The sequence below is a fragment of the Macaca fascicularis genome, chromosome 2, assembly GCF_037993035.2.
Source record: "Macaca fascicularis isolate 582-1 chromosome 2, T2T-MFA8v1.1".
Classification (NCBI taxonomy): Eukaryota; Metazoa; Chordata; class Mammalia; order Primates; family Cercopithecidae; genus Macaca; species Macaca fascicularis.
Genome location: NC_088376.1, coordinates 175818524 through 175837697, shown reverse-complemented (window position 1 = coordinate 175837697; position 19174 = coordinate 175818524). Strand labels below are relative to the sequence as shown.

The following is a 19174-nucleotide window of genomic DNA, read 5'->3' as shown; positions in this document are numbered from 1 at the left end:
TTAAAATTTTTCTATTAAACATAGCTTGCCGCAAAGGGAAGTATCAATTAATAATGAGAATTTCTAGAAAAAAATGAAAACATGACATTAGAATTGACAAGATGCAGCTAAAGAGTGTTCAGAACAAAACTGATAATTTAAATAAATAATGAAATGTATGAATTAGATATTTCACTCAAAAAGAAAACGTTAGATATATTTAAGGTTCTTTTGGATTTTGGATTTAATTTTCTTTTTAACTGAGCAACCGAGTTTTTTATTTTATTTATTTATTTTTTTGGAGTCTCCCTCTGTCACCGAGGCTGCAGCACTGTGGCGCAACTGGCCAGTCTGCTCTTGAACTCCTGACCTTGAGTGATCCACCCGCCTCAGCCTCCCAAAGTGCTGGGATTACAGGGGTGAGCCACTGCACCCAGAAAGCAACCTAGACTTTAAAATATGAGATAAATAAGCCTAACTGTATTTAACTACATCTAACATTTTTACTAACAGTTGTAATACTGGTAGATTTTGGAAACTATTATATATATTATGGAGAAAAGTAAATTATTCTGTTAATATCATTTAGGAGCCATGATTTTCAGCATCGGGGAAGAGATGCAATATAAAATCAAGTAAGTAAAAACCCTATAATCTTCTATTAGAATTGGAATATCGACACAAAGTTATTATTTATTTTCCTCTTTCTTTGAAAAACTACATCTCTCCTAGATCTTGTGTTGAAGAGTCTGGGAAGGGATAAGCCATTTAACCATGAACATCTTTAAGTGCAGGTTGTAGCATCCAAATACCTTTTTCACTAGAAGCAATCAGGACACCTTTGAGAAATGACTGATTCTACGTCTGAGGCAGTAAATGTACAATATGACACTGGAACTCTTACAGTGTCAGAAAGCAATCAAGACATTTGAACTTGTGTCAAATAAAGGAGCCAAAAATGACCAAAGATGGTCAATTTGAAATTCAAAATGGATAATCACTGCAATTATATAAAAGTGTAAACAGAGATGCAGATACAATCAACATGAAACTCCTGGAAGCAACAGGAGATTCAATATGGTTGCAAGATACAAAATTAGACACAGAAATCAGTACCTTAATTTATGTAAGAACCTAGCCGTTATAAGGAAAAGTAGAAGAGATAATTCCAACAAAAAAAGAGAAATACTCTAAGAATAAATTTAACAAGTGAAAAACCTTTATGAAGCTTTCTTGAAAGACACAAAGCTGAAACTTGAGCAAGAGAAAAAATAAACCTTGCTTTTCAAAAGGAAGAAAATGTCAAAAGGAAAATGCAACATCATAAATGGAAAAGATATGCAGAAGTTGTTTTTTTTAGAAAGTATTTTTACGGAGCTATATTCTATAGTTTACATGAAAAAATAACCAAGCATATTAAAAAAAAAAACTTCAGAAAACAGCAATAACGCAGTCTAGCCCTACCAGATACTGAAATTTAGTCTCTAATAAAAACAGTATAATATTAGCCCATAAGCAGACAATAAGATCAACGTGGAAAAAAAAGAAAATATATCTTAGATCCAAATATAATGTGGAAATTTATGGATGTGATAAAAATATTTCAAATCGCTGGTCAGAGGGTGCTTTTTAAATTAAATGTTATGACAGTTAAAAAGTCATTTGAAAATAGATAAAATTCACGTAGGTAGAATTCCTGCATATATGTTCGTGTGTACATACATATTACTCGTGAATTGTATAATGAGGAACCAATCTGACATCTCCAAATTGAAGGATTTTCTGGAAGACCACTGGGCTAGACTTTTCAGAAATGTCAATACCAGGAGAAACAAACAAAAAAAGGCTAGGGAACTGTTTTATATTGAAGGAAGCGAAAGAGACTTGACAACTGCAATATGTGATTCTTACTGATGCACTATGTGATTCTTGTTAAATCTCGGATTTACATTTTACAAACTATAGGGTAAAGAAGGACATTTTGGGACAACTGAGGAAATTCAAATATGAAATATATCCGATTATTGTAATCTAACAATTACATTTCCTAAGTATGATGATGCGCATTGTGATCCTGTCGTCCTCAATTGAGGCAATTTTGCACCTCTCCTTTTTCCCCCAACCCTCACCACCACCCCTCCCCTCTCCACCCCCCAACCACACCTTTTGGGTTTGGCAGTGTCTGGAGGCATCGTTGGTTGTCACAATTGGGGGAGGGGTTTGCCACTGGCACCTAAGGGGTAGAGGCCAGGGATGCTGCTAAATAGTGATTGTTTAGCTCAGGACACCCCCATCCCACCCCGTCACCCCCACCTTACGGGCACAGACAGCAAAAACTCATCCTGCCCAAAATGTCAATAGCGCGGAGTTGAGAATGTAGAACAATCCCTTTTTCTGAGGGGATACATACTGAGATATTAGGCTGAATCACATGACATTGTCTCTTGCGTAGGTCAAGTATCGGCAATATTTAAGGACGAAGGGTTATGACGTTCACAACAAACTCTCAAAATAATGAACGAGCCCTTCCGCCCCAGCTGCCCCGCGACCTAGGGGACCCGAGAAGGGCGCACTAGCCGGGGGCGCGGAGGCCAACGCCGAGCCTGCGCGGTGGGAGGCGCTGGGAGCTCACTGCGCACGCGCCGGTCGGCCGGCCGCACCCACGCGGCTCAGCTAGCAAAGTTGCAGACAGCCGGGCGAACCGCTCAATGCGCTGCTTCTGCCCGCCGCAGAGAAAGAGAAAGAAAACTCCGCAGGGGCTCCGTTGGCGTCTCGACGAGTGACAAAGATGCTTTCCCAGATAGAAGACCGGAGCCCTGCTCCTTTGCGATCCGCCGAGGGCTGCAGAGAGCATCCTCATCCATTTGGTCACCCCTGTCCAGGAAGAGCCTGGCCATCCCTTTCCAGACTGGATCTTTCAGAGGTGAATTTTCTTCGGTGGATTCCGATTTGCTCCGTCTGACCAGCCTAGGCAATCCAGCATCGCGTGGTACCAGTGCCCCTGGGCACACTTGCTTCACGCCGGCGCCGGCTCCGCCTCGCCAGCAAGCGCATTCCCAGGTAAACATTTTAAATACCTTAGAATTCTGCCTAGAGTCTCTAATCGGGAAGTTTACCCACTTTTTCTGTAAAGAGCCAGAAAGCAAATACTCTAGAATTTGGGCCTGGAACTGGCTCTGTAGCGTATTCGTCTTTGTTTTGACAATGTAAAAACCACTCTGAGCTGCTGGCCTTACAAAAATAGAATCATGAGGACTGTGATGATTAAAGCCTAATCACTAATGCACCCAGCACAGAGGCTAGAGCGCCAGTGAGTCCTCCACCGCTTCCTAGGCCCGACCATAGTTTTGCAGTTAGGATCCAGGTTTTATGAGGACTGGGACCCACCCAGGTTTAGTTCAGTCTCTTGAATCCCTCCCTGCACCTGCACCTCAGCTCCTCCCCCTAGGCCGGTGGCCAGTGATGAGTTCCTGGCAGTCTCCTAGGCCACCAGGAAACACTCTGACCAACTGCCACGCCCTCCTTTGCTCCAAAATGACAAGCTCTTTTCATCTGGGAGCAAAAGCTGAAGTCTCCACATTTGAACTAAATGAGTTTAGTGTAAAAGTAATGCAAGATTATCTCAGACAATTGTATTTTAATAGTATTTTTTTCTGGTGATAAATGTAATATATGTCTACCATGGTCATTTGGAAAATTCTGAGACATATATAGGAGAAAATAAATTCTCCATAACCCTAACCCACAAAAAATAACTGTTGAAATGCTCGTGTATTTTTAAATTCTTTTTTAATGCATATTATAGGACAACTTACTGAACAATTGGATTTTTAGAAATACTTTTAATAAAACTTGTGTTGTAGTACAGCATACAGGAAAGCGTACAAATAACAAATACATTTCAGTAAACTTTCAAAGATTAACACAAACATGTCCAGGCAACCATAACCCAGCTCAAGAAATTAACTAATAGTAGCATTTTTCATCCCCCTGTTAGTTTTGTCTATTCTGACATTTCACATGAAATGAATTACTTGGTAAATATTTTATAGTACTTGGTTTATTTCACTTTATATTATGTTTGAATTCATCCATGTCATTGCATGTAACAAGTCTTTTTTAAAATTTTATTCTAGGCTGTATGAAATTCAGTTATATGAGTATACACAATTTATTCTTTTTGCTGTTATTTTTTCTTAATTACAGATGTATTGAGATATAATTCACATGCCATACAGTTCATCCACTTATAGTGTGCAATTCAATGTGTACAATTCAATGCTTTCAGCGTATTCACAGATATATGCAACCATCACCACAGTTTTAGAAAATTTCCATCACCTGGAAACTTCATACCCTTTAGCAATTACTCCCACAACCCCAATTCCCTATCCTTTCTAGCCCCAAGCAACCACTAATTTTTCTGCTCTATAGATTTGCCTATTCTGGACATCTCACAAAAATTGCATCGTATGATATGCGGTCTTTTGTGACTTGTCCCTTATGCTGATACTGGACATTCAAGTTCTTTCCAGGTTTGGAGCTATTACAGATAATACTTCCATGAACATTATTCTGTGAATCGGTTCACATAGATACACATTTCTATTGGGATACATATCAAAGGTTTGCTCATAACCAGCTATAATTACAATGCCAAGCAGTTTTTTAAATTTACAGACCTGCCAGCATTATATGATGAGAGTTCTCATTGTTCCATGTCCTCTCCAACATTTGGGGTTTATATAGTATTAATTTACATTTCTCGGATGACTAAAGATAAAGAGCATCTTTCATGTAATTATTGGCCACTCAGATATCCTCTTTAGTAAAGTGGCTTTTAGGCATTCACCCATTTTTCTATTGGCTAATCTTCTTCTACTTGATGTGTATATTCTAGATAAGTGCTGCAAACAAACACCTTTTCCTAATTAAAGGCTTGCATTTTAACTCTCTTATTTTTAGATTTTGATAAAGATAAATCTTTAATTTTTATTGAGGTCTAATTTATCACTTTTTGTTCATGGTTAGTGCTTTTGCTAACCTGTAAGAAATCATTGCCTACCCCAAGGTGACAAGGGCATTCTCTTACGTTACCATCTGGAACCTTAAGTTTTTTCTTGGAACACTTAGATGTGCTAACTACCTAAAATTAATTTTGGCATATGGTGTCAAGTGAGGACTATTTTTTTTTTCATGTAGCTATCCAACTGACCTAAGTTTTTCTTGGAAAAGAAAGTCCTTTCCCCACTGCTCTGCAACATCACCTTTGTCATAAATCAATAGAAATAGACCTCCAGATGTTGGAATCAGTAGAAAAGGAATTTCAAATATATTTATGGCTATTTTAAATTATTAAAGATTCTTACTAAGGGTAGATATGATAAATGAAGACAGGGAATTTCAAGATAAATACGACTAATAGAAGAAGAACAAAATGGAACCCCTAGAACTGAAAAATATAATAACTGAAATTATTTGATGGGATTATCAGTAGATTGGACACACACTAAGGAGAATCAGGAAACTTAAAGATAGGTCAATAGAGGGCCAGGCACAGTGGCTCATGCCTGTAATCCCAGCACTTTAGGAAGCCGAGGTGGACAAATCATTTGAGGTCAGAGGTCAGAAGTTTGAGACCAGCCTGGTCAACATGGTGAAACCCCGTCTCTACTAAAAATACAAAAATTAGTTGAATGTGGTGGTGCACACCTGTAATCCCATCTACTCGGGAGACTGAGGCAGGAAAATCGCTTGAACTGGGGAGATGGAGGCTGCAGTGAGCTGATATTGCGCCATTGCACTCCAGCCTGGGTGACAGAGTGAGACTCCATCTCAAAAAAAAAAAAAAAAAGTCAATAGAAATCATCCAAATTTAAAGTGCACTGAGAATAAAAAAGTTTATAATAAACAGAACATGGTGACTCATAAAATAATATAAAGACATCTAACTTACATGAAATTGGACTTTCAGAAGTCAAGGAGAGAAACTATCAGGCAGAAAAATACTTGAAAAAGTATTAGCAAAGGTTCCCCAAATTTGATCAAATATATGTATCCAGAATGTTTACTTGTTTAATGAGAAGTTGATCCCAGTAACCTATTTTGTCATTAATGGAGTTTAGAGGTTAGCATAAAAGGTTATAAAGTGTTACATCTCCATGAATGAGCAGCAGGGCATTTTAAAGTCACATCGAATGTGGAAAAAATACTTTGCCAGGTGGAAGGGTCCTAAGCATGGCTATTCTTTTAACATAAATGTTGCCTGCCCACTAACATTACCACCACCGCAATCATAGTAATGCCGAAATTCCTCACAGTTTTTCAAAATATCCTGTTGGTGCACAGTACGGACCTGCATCCACTGAGAACCCTTCTCTCCTGTGATCTGCCTCCCTGTCCCATACCTTTCTAACCTCATCTTCTAATGCTCTGTGTATCAAACCTCCCTGGCCTCCTTCCAGATCAGGGCTTTGGGGATTGCTTTTCCCTCTTCCAGAATGCTCCTGCCCCCAAATATTTATATAACTGACTCTTCTGCAGGTCTTTGTTCTAATGTCATTTTTCTCAGTGAGACCTACCAATGAAATGAACCAAAACAAAAAACTTACACATTCTCTCAGCATCTGGATTGGTTTGCGGGGCTGCCATGGCAAAGCACCACAGACCCAGTGGCTTAACCCTCCGAAAATTATTTTCTTAGCTCTGGAGACTAGACGTCCAAGAACAAGATGGCAGCAGGTTTGATTTCTCCTGTGGCCTCTCTCCTTGACTGGCCATTGGCTACCTTCTCTCTGTGTCCTCTCATGGTTTGTTCTGTGTGAGTGAGTGCCCTGGTGTCTCTCTGCATGCCCAAATTTTCTTTTATAAAGACAGCATTTAGATTAGATTAGGACCCATCCAAAGGGCCTCATTTTAACTTAACTGCCTCCTTAAAAACCTTATCTACGAATATAGTTACCTTATGAGGTACTAAGGGTTAGGCCTTCAACATATGAATTTTGGGGGTATATAATTCAGGCCATATACCATCTCTTGTTTATTTTCATCTGCATACCCCCCGCCTTTTTTTTTTAGATGGAGCATCGCTCTGTCACCCAGACTGGAGTGCAGTGATGCAATCTCAGCTCACTGCAACCTCCACCCTCCCGGGTTCAAGAAATTCTCCTGCCTCAGCCTCCTGAGTAGCTGGGATTACAGGCGTGCACCATCATGCCTGGCTGTAGCCTTTATTTTAAATTCAATGTATTGTAATGATTTACTTGGTTTATTGTCTTAACTTTCTGTTCCACTGGAATACAAGTTTAATTAAGAGAGGGTTTTAATCAATTTTGTTCTCTGAAGTGTCTTCAGAACCAAATGAGTAAAAAATTATCATTGTTAACGTTTTCACTTAGTGCTAGCATATGGACAACCTCAATTTATTTCTAATAACTCTCGGTATCTTTCAGAGGATTCCTTCATTCCTTCATGAATGTAGAAAGCCCTGATAGTGTTCCAGTAATTTATGTTTTTTATCTTAACAAAAAGAGTTATAGCACTAAAAGATCCAGCTTTTTTGTTTTACTTTTTTAAAAATTTTTTTATATTGTTAATAAAGACAGGGTCTCACCATGTTGCTCAGGCTGGTCTCGAACTCCTAGACTCAAGTGATCCACCCTCCGCAGCCTCCCAAAGTGCTGAGATTACAGGGGTGAGCCACCACACCCAGCCAAGATCCAGTTTTTTAACCAAGGAAAATAAGAAATTTAATATGCTTGTTTCCAAAGCAACAAATCTTTGCATGATTAAGTAGACTGAGGGCTCTTCCATATTAGACGAAAATATCCAGCCAAATTGCTGACGACTCCCTCAGACAGAAAAAAAAAAAAATGCTTAGAGTCATCCTCACAAAGATATTTGCCTGTTTAATTGTAACCTAATTACAACAACTTTTTTTTCTTTAGGTGGTCAGGCTCAGGATGGACCATGAGCTTTCAAAAAGGAAAAAGGTGGAAATCCTCAACTATGCTGCCATCTGAATAAGTGTTTCTTTGTAGCATGCACAGAGTCAAGGAAAATTACATCCCTGCATTATGTAATGTACCAACAACGCACTTACCCACTGTTTTAATCTAGGTTATTCTTGAAAGCAGAGCCTGAGACAAAGGTAGACACATTCTATTTATGAGTCTAACACCCAGGAGCAGGAATGAGAGGCAGGGGAGTGAACATGGGAAAAGGGAAAGTAAGTCCAAGCAAAACCAGATACTGCTGTTATCAAGTGGTCCACCCCTATTAATGGCTACGTAATGCAGAACTTTCTTAGGATTCTTCTTAAACTTTATCTCAGAACTGTCTGCCTTAGGGAGAATGGAGAAGTATTTCTCCATCAGCAGTCACCTCCTGTTTGTTGAGGGCTGCTCCTTTGGGGCATTAACTCACCGCCCCCACCACCCCATCCCTCTGGGCTGCAAAGAGCTGAGAGCCCACATGGTACCTCAGCATCGCACATTGCTACATCAGAGAGGTCTTAAGACACGAAACTAGAGTCTTGGTGCATGCTCGAAGTGAGACAGTGTCAGCACAGAGCAGTGTAATATCTTCCATAACTGTTCAACAGAGCCATGACTGGACTCAGAGGTTGAAAAGATATGGGACCGTACACAAGAAGCATCTTGTAAGCCTACATAACATAGTGTTAGACTCATCGAAATCTGTTTCGTTCCTTCTTTATAATCAAAACTTCAGTGTCCAGAATAAGGTTGGCAGAAGGGTTAAATAGGAAAGTTAAATGCATGAGAAGGTGTATATTTATAAGTTTTAACCTTGAGTCATGTTCAAGGAGAAAGTGACATTGGAACTCGGAAAATTAAAAAATGATTCTACTTGAAAAATTTGACCATTGCATAGAGATATTAGCTATTGTCTAATCTTTTGTAATCTCAGAAACAATCGTGAATTGTTTGTTGAAAAATGAAAAAATAAAATTAACCATTTCTTATGTCTCCGTGAGCTTTATAGATCAATGTCACTAACTTTTCCTAAAATAATTGTTTCCTACTGTCAAATAGCTCTAGTGATATACATCTTACAATCAATGAAGGGAAAACTGATAGAAACATAGGTAGAAAAATACTGGGATAATTTTCATCGTATAAAGTGTTAGCATTAACATTGGTTAGAATAGAGGAGAAACTGCATGACTCGACTGGACATTCCTGTATGTTGTATGAGGCCCTGTCTTAACAGAAATAGTGATGTCATCATCATCCTCTCTTATTTGGTCTTGAATTACCACGAATAGGATAAAACCTTTGAATTATGTAACTCAATATCTGTTAAGTTTCTACTATGTGCGATGTATTGGTACTATAAATATGAATAAGACATAAAATATTACATTCAAAAACATCAGAATACATGTTCTTTTAAGGTGTACCCCAAAACATTTACCACATGTTCTGGGGTGCATGTTACGCTGTATCACAAATCAAGTCTTAAGACATTTCAAAAGATTGAAATCATATAGAGTATAAATTAAACCAGAAATCAAGTACATAAAGGTAACAAAAAATTTCCTAAATGTATTCATTTAAGGAACATACATCTCATGACCCAGGAGTCACAAAATAAATCACAGCAAAATTGCGAAAATATTTTGAAATGAATTTTAATGAAAATACAGCGTATTAAAGCTCTAAGTACTTATGTTAGAAATTTTACAGAAAGGTTGGCTATCAGTGTTTCTAGAAGCCGGGGGAAAAGTTTAGACAACTTGATCGCTGAGGAAGGGAAACAAAGTGAGAACTCTGATCACCCTGCCTTTCCGAGGCGAGCACTCTGGATCCCGTCGTAGGAGACCAGAGTCTTGCTGAGTTGAGGAGAGGAAGATTGGAGTTGAGACTGAGATAGTTTGAATTTTTAGGACAAAGTATCAACAAGGAAGAAGGTAGACAAAAAAATCCAGAAATCTATGTAGAGGCTCCACTGTGTACCTAGCGGAACACTACGCCTAACGAGTCTCAAAATTAGCGTGTGATTGGGAAATATCTAATTTCCGTCCAGCCACAGTGGAGAGTCCTGACTGAAAACCAGGCATTCACTAAAGATCCCAGAAAGGTTACATATTACATGAGTAGGGCTAAAGTATCCTGACTAAAAACTGTACTACATTTGCTCCCCACCCGCACAAAAAGCTTAAAAACAAGCCTCAATAGTATAAAGCTGAACTGTAAATAACTAAACTACCTGCCAGAACAAAGTCCAAATTTATTAGTTCCAGTCCTCCAAAGTAACACATGGAAAGACAGGATTCAATTTACAAGACATTTATTTGGCGGGGAGAAAATGGCTAAGGGTTTAAAGAGAGAGGAAGTCAGAGAGACAGAGTCCTCAGAATACATAAAATTTCTGGCCTCCATGGAGGTGTGATGGTTAATTTTATGGGTGTCAACTTCACTGGGCCACAGGATGCCTCATATCTGATCGAACATTATTTCTGGTTGTGTTCATGAAGCATTTTCTGGAAGAAATTCACATTTGAATTGATGGACTGAATAAAGCAGATTGCAGTCCCCAGTGTGGATGGGCTTGATCCAGTCTTCTAAGGACCCAAATAAAATAGGTGGAGGAAGGTTGAATTTTCTGCCTGACTGTGGCACTGGGACACCCATCTTCTCCTGCCCTTGACCTGGGACTGACACCTCAATGCTCCTGGTTCTCAGACCTTCGGACAGCAGATTGGGGGCCTTCTCAGCCTCCATTATTGTGTGAGCCAATTCCTTATAATAAATAAGGATTTATATTTAATTCCTTATAATTAAATAAGGATAAATCCGTATAGATTGATTATAAATCCTTATAGATTGACTGATAGATCCATAGGACTTATTGATTCTGTTTCTCTGGAGAACCCTGACTAATACAGAAGCAGAGAGGGAAGAAAGGATGGTTGAGCAGCAAAAAGCTTAGACTGTAGCACAGTTCTGATAAAGTTTGCGGTCAGATGAAGAACACTCAAACCAAAGTTGCCCATTGGAGGAGCCTCCCACCTCACAGGAATAGGCCTGCATTATTAGTATACCTTCCTCATTCATTCATTGTTGTTCTTATGGAAACAACTCATGGGAAATGTAGCCTTGGCATGACTGTATCAATGGATATGGAGAGGAGTAGCGGGGACACCCCCCAGTCAATTATGTTCCACAGCAAAAGATCTCAGTGGTGCATTTCCACGCTGGCTCAGTCCACCCCTTGGGCTGCACAGCTCTATTCAGGCCTAGCTGCCAGGAAGAGTATTAGGTGTCATTGTCAACTCAGGCTGTGTGCCCAGTAAACCTGGAAGTGTCTGGATATTCTTGCTTGCCAGCATATAGTCATAAATCTATTTGGGGAAGAACTTGCCATTTCATCAAAGTATATACCTGTATAGCAGGGTTCTTCCTCCTAGTGACCTGTGACCTAGTAACCCAGCCACTTACGGGTTCTTCCATCTGTGGGTTCCTTACGTGAAAAGTGCTTCAGGTCTGGGAACTGAGAAAGGGATGTGTCATTGGAGTGCGGTTCCATTCGTGCCTTATTTGGTTATAGGCGTTAAGCAGCATTCTTGTTATGTGCCCATCTATTTTGCCTGTAGGGGTGTTACTTTCAATTAATTATCTCCTAAACACCCTGTGAATCAAACCCCCTTAACTACCCCTCCGATTTCACCAGTTGTTATAGTAATTATGGCCTCTTGACTTTTGGTAATTAAGCACTAGTCCTCCAGGGCCCTCTATCATTTGAGGGCCCATCACCCCTGAATCATTAACAATCCCAGCTCTCTGACCACTTCATTTACCATCAGCCCTGGTCTAAAGAGTAAAGCCACTACTGTACTTAGTGATACTGGTAACCTCTCACAGGCTTATTCTTGGCGGCCTTAGTGAATTGTCACTATTTTATGACATGTTCATCACAGTATATCCATCACATATTCATTCATCTGACCCCTATGAAGGTGTGATGGTTCATTTCATCACAGTACATACATGCCATTGTATAGCAGGTCCTTAACTAATATAGCAACACCAAAGTTTTCAGGCAGAACTGATAGACCCTGTTGAAGGGCAGGCAAGCCCAGAGCAAACCATCTATATGCAGTTCTTTTAACAGCCTGCAAGGCACTGTAAGATTAGGGAGACATTTATCAAATTACGTTCTGTGGAAAACTAGTTCCATAGGATATGAACTGATGTCAGGAGAAAAATTAAATTAGAAAGTTCCTTCAGTGCCAGATTCTCAAAGCCATTCATATGTGAATGTTTAGTGCAGTTCTCCAAAAGAGATGATTTGCTGTGTTCCATGTGGCAGTAGTATGATGTGCAACCCAGATCCCCCTTCAAAGAACGGCTTGCACCCCACTTGCTGGGTGTAATGTTAGCAGGCAGCCTGCAGCTGACAGCCCTCTTCAGGAATTGGCATAGCTGTAGAGAACCACTTCACCTAAGGTCACACTTTTTTGTGGAGTGGCCCATAGCCAAGGATTGATCAGTGTGGAGATACAGAGTTGTTCTCTTGCCCATCTCAGGACATCTCTGAGGGCCATTTTAACTCCAGAGCTCCCTGTGGGGTTGGCCAAGGCTGTCGTTGGACCTGCATTATAACTCATCTTCTCCCTCCACCCAATTCCACTTCTCTCTCTCTCTCTCTCTTTTAACAAACGTTTGGCAAAAGGCACTTCTTAATATCCTACAATTAAAGTATATCTCAGAATCTGCATCCTGGAGAATGCTGTCTGAGACACCCCACTTTCTAATTTTCTTTGCCCATCAAAGCTCACCCCCAACTTTTTATTTATTTATTTATTTATTTATTTATTTATTTATTTATTTTTTGATGGGGTCTTCTTCTGTTGCCTGGAATGGAGTGCAGTGGCGTGATCTCAGCCCACTGCAGCCTCTGCTTCCCAGGCTCAAGCAATTATCCTGCCTCAGCCTCCCAAGTAGCTGGGATTACAGGTACCTGCCACCACACCCATCTAACTTTTTGTATTTTTGGTACAGATGGGGTTTCACCATGTTAGTGAGGCTAGTCTCAAATTCCTGACCTCAAGTGATCCGCCCACCTTGGCCTCCCAAAGTGCTGGGATTACAGGTGTGAGCCACCGTGCCTGGCCTAAAGCCCTTTTTCATAGAGTACCTAACAAGTGTAGGGCTTAAGAAATACATTCTGGATGCTGGTAAGTGCAAGTGTGAGAACTAAGTACCTGTGTGGAAAGTAAGGGGAGGGGTACCCAAGACTTAAATCTCAGCTTATGAATTCCTTTGAGATTTGAAACTAGCTTAATTTTGATATGTAACCCTAATGCTTAAAGTACTACAGGATCTACTATCTATGGAGGTGCTATGGAGAGGATCTAAATATTATATGACCTGTGCAAATAAATTTTCTTTTTCTGTAACAGGGTTTAAAACTTTAAGATAATCCGTGGTTGTCAGGTAAAATGCACTCATGTCTATCTGACAGATACAAATATTTTGCATTCTAGCTGCTTTTAGATATTTAACAGGAGAGGAAAAGAGGAAATACGATTAAAGCCTTTGAAAGTCCATTTCCAAGAAATAAAAACTGCAGTAGGAATTCTACAAAACTGAAAAATCTTCAGGACTGGAAGAACTATCCAGAAAAGCCCAGTGGATTATAATAACTTATTAAAATATGTGTTTGGCAACCCACTGACTAATACCACTTTAAGATATGAATGCATTACCAAAAAAATGGAGTAGTTTTTACAAGTCTTTGAAATAATCATATTTGTATTTTGACACTAATTTGAAATAAGGAGCTGGCTTGAAATACTAAACCTAAGTGATCAGAGACAATGAGCTATCAGACTACATGATCAGCATAGAGCAATTTCCAAATAAGATGAGATGCATGCAGCCTCTACAAATTTGGCTTGGGGAGGAGTTTACTTCGCTTGCTTGAATAAGCCACTGTCTATGGCTCACAAGGGTCCCGTTCTTAATGAGGTGGTGCGTAGCAGCAACACACTGTGAATCCAAATAGCAGATGGCAACACTGTTGAGTAGGCTGGCAGTCTGATGTCTAGCCACCAACTGGCAGCAATCATTATTAAACTGATTCATGTGCCCAGGGAAAATCTTCATAACAGTCTTAGCAAATGTGAGCAGCAAGAAGCAAATGATTTGCTATTCCTATCTGCTATGAGTACTACCTATATTTCTTAAAATATTATTCCCCAGTGCAACCTACTCAAAGAAATGGCATGATATGTGCACTGGAGGCCCTATTCCTTTCTTATAGATGCATGTATACCTTTAAACACGATAGCTGTGATTTCTCTATTTGGTGAATAGCTTTTCCTTGATGGAATAGCTTCATAGCATCCACCCTATGGATTTGTCGCACATATTCAATGATAGGCAAGCACTCATAGATTCTGTAAATAAATAGCTGAACATATTCTATCTCACATAATGAAGCAATGGCCTACATTGCTCATGGTCCATCTACATGAGACAGGTAACTCATCCGAGTGTGAAAAGTTTGTTATACTCACACTTGGTTAGGAAAGCAGTCTAAGAAAGGCTCTAGCTTCAGAAAACTTATGTAAGGTTATTTCTACAAGAAAATCTTAAAGGTATCCATTTAAAAGTTCTGTCTTTATGCTGGGTGCAGTGGCTCACGCCTGTAATCTCAGCACTTTGGGAGGCTGAGACAGGCAGATCACAAGGTTAGCAGTTTGAGACTAGCCCAGCCAACATGGTGAAACCCCATCTCTACTAAAAACACAAAAAATTAGCCGGACGTGGTGGCACGCACCTGTAATCTCTGCTACACAGGAGGCCTAGGCAGGAGAATAGCTTGAACCCAGGAGGCGGAGGTTGCAGTGGGCAGAGATGACACCATTGTACTCCAGCCTGGGCAACAGAGCAAGACACTGTCTCAAAATAAATAAATAAATAAATAAATAAATAAATAAATATTCTGTCTACAAACCAAAATGCTAAACAAATAGCATTTTTTTCAAATGTTGAAAGTATGTGGTGTTTGTAACCAATAAAGCCTATTTCCACAACTTTATATATTAATAAAGAAGCCTTGAGGTAATTTTTTTTTGAAAAACAAAACCCTGCTTATTCACTTACACAATACTTACAGTTAAATTAAAAAACAAAATCCTAGCCATTCTCTAAATCTTCATTACATTTTTAAAAATTAAGATACTAGAATTCTTTTACACGCTCATAATAACATGGGGAAAGCACTACAGTTAAATGTCACGTTACAATCACACATTTTATTTAATATTCCATTTATGGTAATTTTTTAATAGAAGCAAAATTTCAAATCTTTTTTAAGAAGTAATAAAATCACTCTGAATGGATTCTTTTTGGTTTTTTTCAATTTGACAAATCAATCCAGGCTGATATATCATTTATAACTTCTACAGTGAGTGCCCCTGCCCTTGTGTCAAATATGAGAGTGATTATCATCCAAAGTTGGATACCCCGGCCCCGGCAGCGAAGCTCGAAAGCAAGCTTGCACGCCGTCTCTCAAGTCTCTCAGCGTTCTCCCCAAACAAGAAACCAAATGCCAGAGCTTATACACTTAATACTTGAGACCAAAAAAAAAAACTCCAAAGGAGAGATTTACTCAAATGTGCTTGTCTCCCAGTTACTTTGTAAGAAATAAATCCGTATCAGAAGAAAAGATGCCCATGTCTTGTTCTGCATGAGAAATAAGTGCCATGTACTAAAAGAAGCCTAAAATGGTGGCACGAGTTTCTTAAAATGGCTGAAATCTCTCAAAATACTGAACATCTCATCAGACCATCAAGAGTTACGTTTTTATCACACATTATAAAATTCTAGGTATCCCAGTCTGGGCAATATGGAAAACCTCGTCTCTACAAAAAATGAAAAAAATTCAGGTGTAGTGGCGCGTGCCTATAGTCCCAGCTACTTGGTAGGCTGAGGCAGAGGTTACAGTGACTCTTGTTTTTGCCACTGCACTTCAGCCTGGATGATACAGCGAGACTCTGTCTCAAAAAAAAAAAATTCTAGATATTTGAAAAATAAGATAGGGTGATGAATGTTTATCACCGGATATTAGGGTGTACTCAATGGTAAGTATAAAGGCAAACCAGCAATGGATAGGCTAGTTCAAAAGATGTATTATATTTCCAGATATTATGATAACAGTGATAAAGACTTGATGGTGAATAGGTACTTGGATAGCAGTACTGCAGAGGGTCAATTTGAGTAAGTCACCTGCACTACCCAAAGATGAATATTCTTTTTGAGAACAAAAGAATTCTAGTGATCATGGGGTAAAGATGCTGGAAATTCATTCCTGAAAATGTATATGTACCAAGTAGTTGTTTTCTGTTCTCCCATTCTTCACTAAAACTGTCCTTATCAAGAACACCACTGATGTCCATCTTGTACAAATCAGTTTCATTCTCAGACTCTCACTTACTCTAATTCTCAGAGGCATTTAATGCAATTGATCACTACCATCATCTGGAAACACTTTCTTGGCTTGGTTACTAGAACAACAGTACATGCCTGGTTTTCCTTCTTCCTTACTGGAAGTTCATTGTCCATCTCCTATTTAGCTCCTTATCAAAATCCTGACCTTTGACATTTGAGTGTTCTTAAATACACTGTGTAGATTCTGATATCTGAATGAACTAGATACTCTGCTATGTACACTCTAATGAGGACAGGGACTATGTGTGTCTGGTTCACTGCACAATGTCTAATACATGGTGGACATTCAAATATTTGTTGGAGGAATGAACGAATACTAGAACAACATATGCAGTTTGAATAGATGAGTGTAAGTATAATGAGGATGATCTGGATATTAAATAGTCCCTAACATTATTTCATTGAGGTAGGTTTTAAATATTAGAATCCTGACCTTTTTAGAGCATGAAATTGAGATGTAGACAGGTCAAGTAACTTGCCCAAGAACACACAACTACAAAGTGTCAGAGCTGGGACGTCTCCTGCTGTGCTAGTCCAAGGTCATGCTCTTGACTCAGTGCTATACTTATTGATAAATACAAGAGAAAAATGAGGAATAGGAACCCGAGTCCAGCTTACGTTTCTCCTGGTCCTCTGCTACAACTGAGGCTGATGTTTTCTGATGGTAGCAGGACTACAAATACTAGTTGTTTTTTGTTTTTGTTATGTTTTGTTTTACATTCAGAAAGAACAGGATTGTGTTCTCATCTGTAAAATAGAAATGAAAATGCTACCAATCTACCTTCTTTTGATGGTAATTTAAGGCTAAAATAAGATAATCAATATGCCACATTTAAGTCACAATACCAAAATCATGGGGGATCTTCATGTATTAATTATTACTACTGGGAGGTACTAAAAGAAGATCTGAAGTGGAGAGAAAAAATTTCCTTACTGATTAGAGAAGCAGGAAGAAGGCAGTCAAGAAGGAGCTAGAACATTCCTTACTGACCTAACTCAGGAAAATCAAAAAGGCAATATTCCGTGGTTCCCCTGTAACAGATAACGAGCACCCACTACATAATTAAAGAATTAAAAGTTCATTGACTTAGCCATACTACATCTTCTTTTAAAACAAAAATCATGAAGACAAAAATCTGCTGATGCTGTGAAATAAAACTGGTGATTCTGCAGTCAATTTGTTTTGTACCTGTGTGGTTTTACCTTCCACTGACCCACCGAGACATTACAATTAGTGTATCCTAGGGATGATTGGAGATAAAGTAGGCAGAGGAAATTAGGTTAATGAGGAAGCATAGAGAAAGGCAATCCTGGGACCTCCTGTTCTTCAGAATATACAGGTCTTTAAACTGTAATCAGGTAGCACAGTTAGGAATATTCTCAAAATTCACTTTCACCACTGGATTCCAGCTTGTAATATTCAATTGCTATAGAAAATTATGATCAGAATGGACTTAAATTCTGAAACTTCACTTAGAAATTTTATTCAGGGTATCTTCTTCCTTTGTTGGCAGTATAGCCATCACATCTCCATTAGGGAGAGATACCCAGGTTTCTCGGTCACACTTCTCCACTGTGAGTGTCACACAAGACATTTCACTCAGTTAACAAAAATATTTCCTAAATGAAAGGATGCAGATGGCTGACTGGGTTGAGCTTTGGAGTCACTCAGATCAATATTTAAATCTCAGTTCAGGTACTTAGCAAATAAAAGACAGCCCCAGCCTCAATATGCTCATTATTTAGATGGATAGAGTCCTCACAAGGTAGTTTTAAAGATCCCATGATCATTTACTTAAAGTAATTAGATTGCTGGCACAGTCAGTTTTTAATAAAGCATGGCCGCTATTATCAAAGTTGCTAATCATTGAAATGGCAATATCAAAATTGGCTGTAATTTCATTTTCACTGGTTTTTGATTGTTTGTAAAAAGAGAGATCTATATTTGTGTTTAGAGATAACCTATTCTAGAGATTTAGGAACCTATCCAACAACCACTTTGTCTTTTGCGCTGCTATAGCAGAATGACTGAGACTGGGTAATTTATAATGCACAGAAATGTATTGGCTCACAATCCTGGAGGATGGGAAGTCCAAGGTCAAGATGCCAGCATTTGGCAAGGACCTTCTTGCTGCATCCACAAGTGTGGAAGAAGAGGGTGCAAGAAGGGGCTGAACTTGCCCTTTTATGATGATACTGATCCCACCCATGATCCGAGAACCCTCGTGACCTAACCCTTACAGGTCAACGGTACTTACATTTTAACATGAGTTTTCAAACCATAACACACCTCCAAGGTGGTTTTTAACTTTAATTATTAATTAATGGGTCCAAGGAACAATTGCTAAGCATTTACTATGTGCTAAGATGAATGAATGATTCATGCTTTTCTTCATTTCAAAATCTCCCCATTGCTTTAGTCTCTGGAGATCAGCCCTCATGGTGCATATAATTGAGTGATGGGTAGCAAGGCCATATGAAGTTGAAGAGACATGAATAAGAAATGTGACGTGGTTCATGATGACTGAAGGGAAGAATAGCTGCTAATAAATTTGCAGTCAGATCATGGGAGGCTTTAAACGATGAGGTAAAATATTTGGACTTCATTCAACCCTTTTGGAGAGAAATGTCAAAAACATTAACCCCATATTGAAGTTAAAAACAAAGCTAGAAGTCTTGTTGTAGATAACAAACTGACTCAAGGAACACACATA

The 19174-nt window shown here is 39.0% G+C and overlaps 1 protein-coding gene and 1 long non-coding RNA gene across 2 annotated transcripts in view; one reads left to right on the top strand and one right to left on the bottom strand.

Annotated features, from left to right (window-relative positions):
• LOC135969415 (uncharacterized) overlaps nt 1-19174 on the bottom strand; it is a 494620-nt gene that overhangs the window by 121237 nt on the left and 354209 nt on the right. The window lies entirely within an intron of this gene.
• Nucleotides 2664-8968, top strand: LOC102145611 (uncharacterized). Its single transcript, XR_001488944.4, has 2 exons — nt 2664-3039; nt 7926-8968. It is a non-coding gene; the product is annotated as an uncharacterized lncRNA (long non-coding RNA).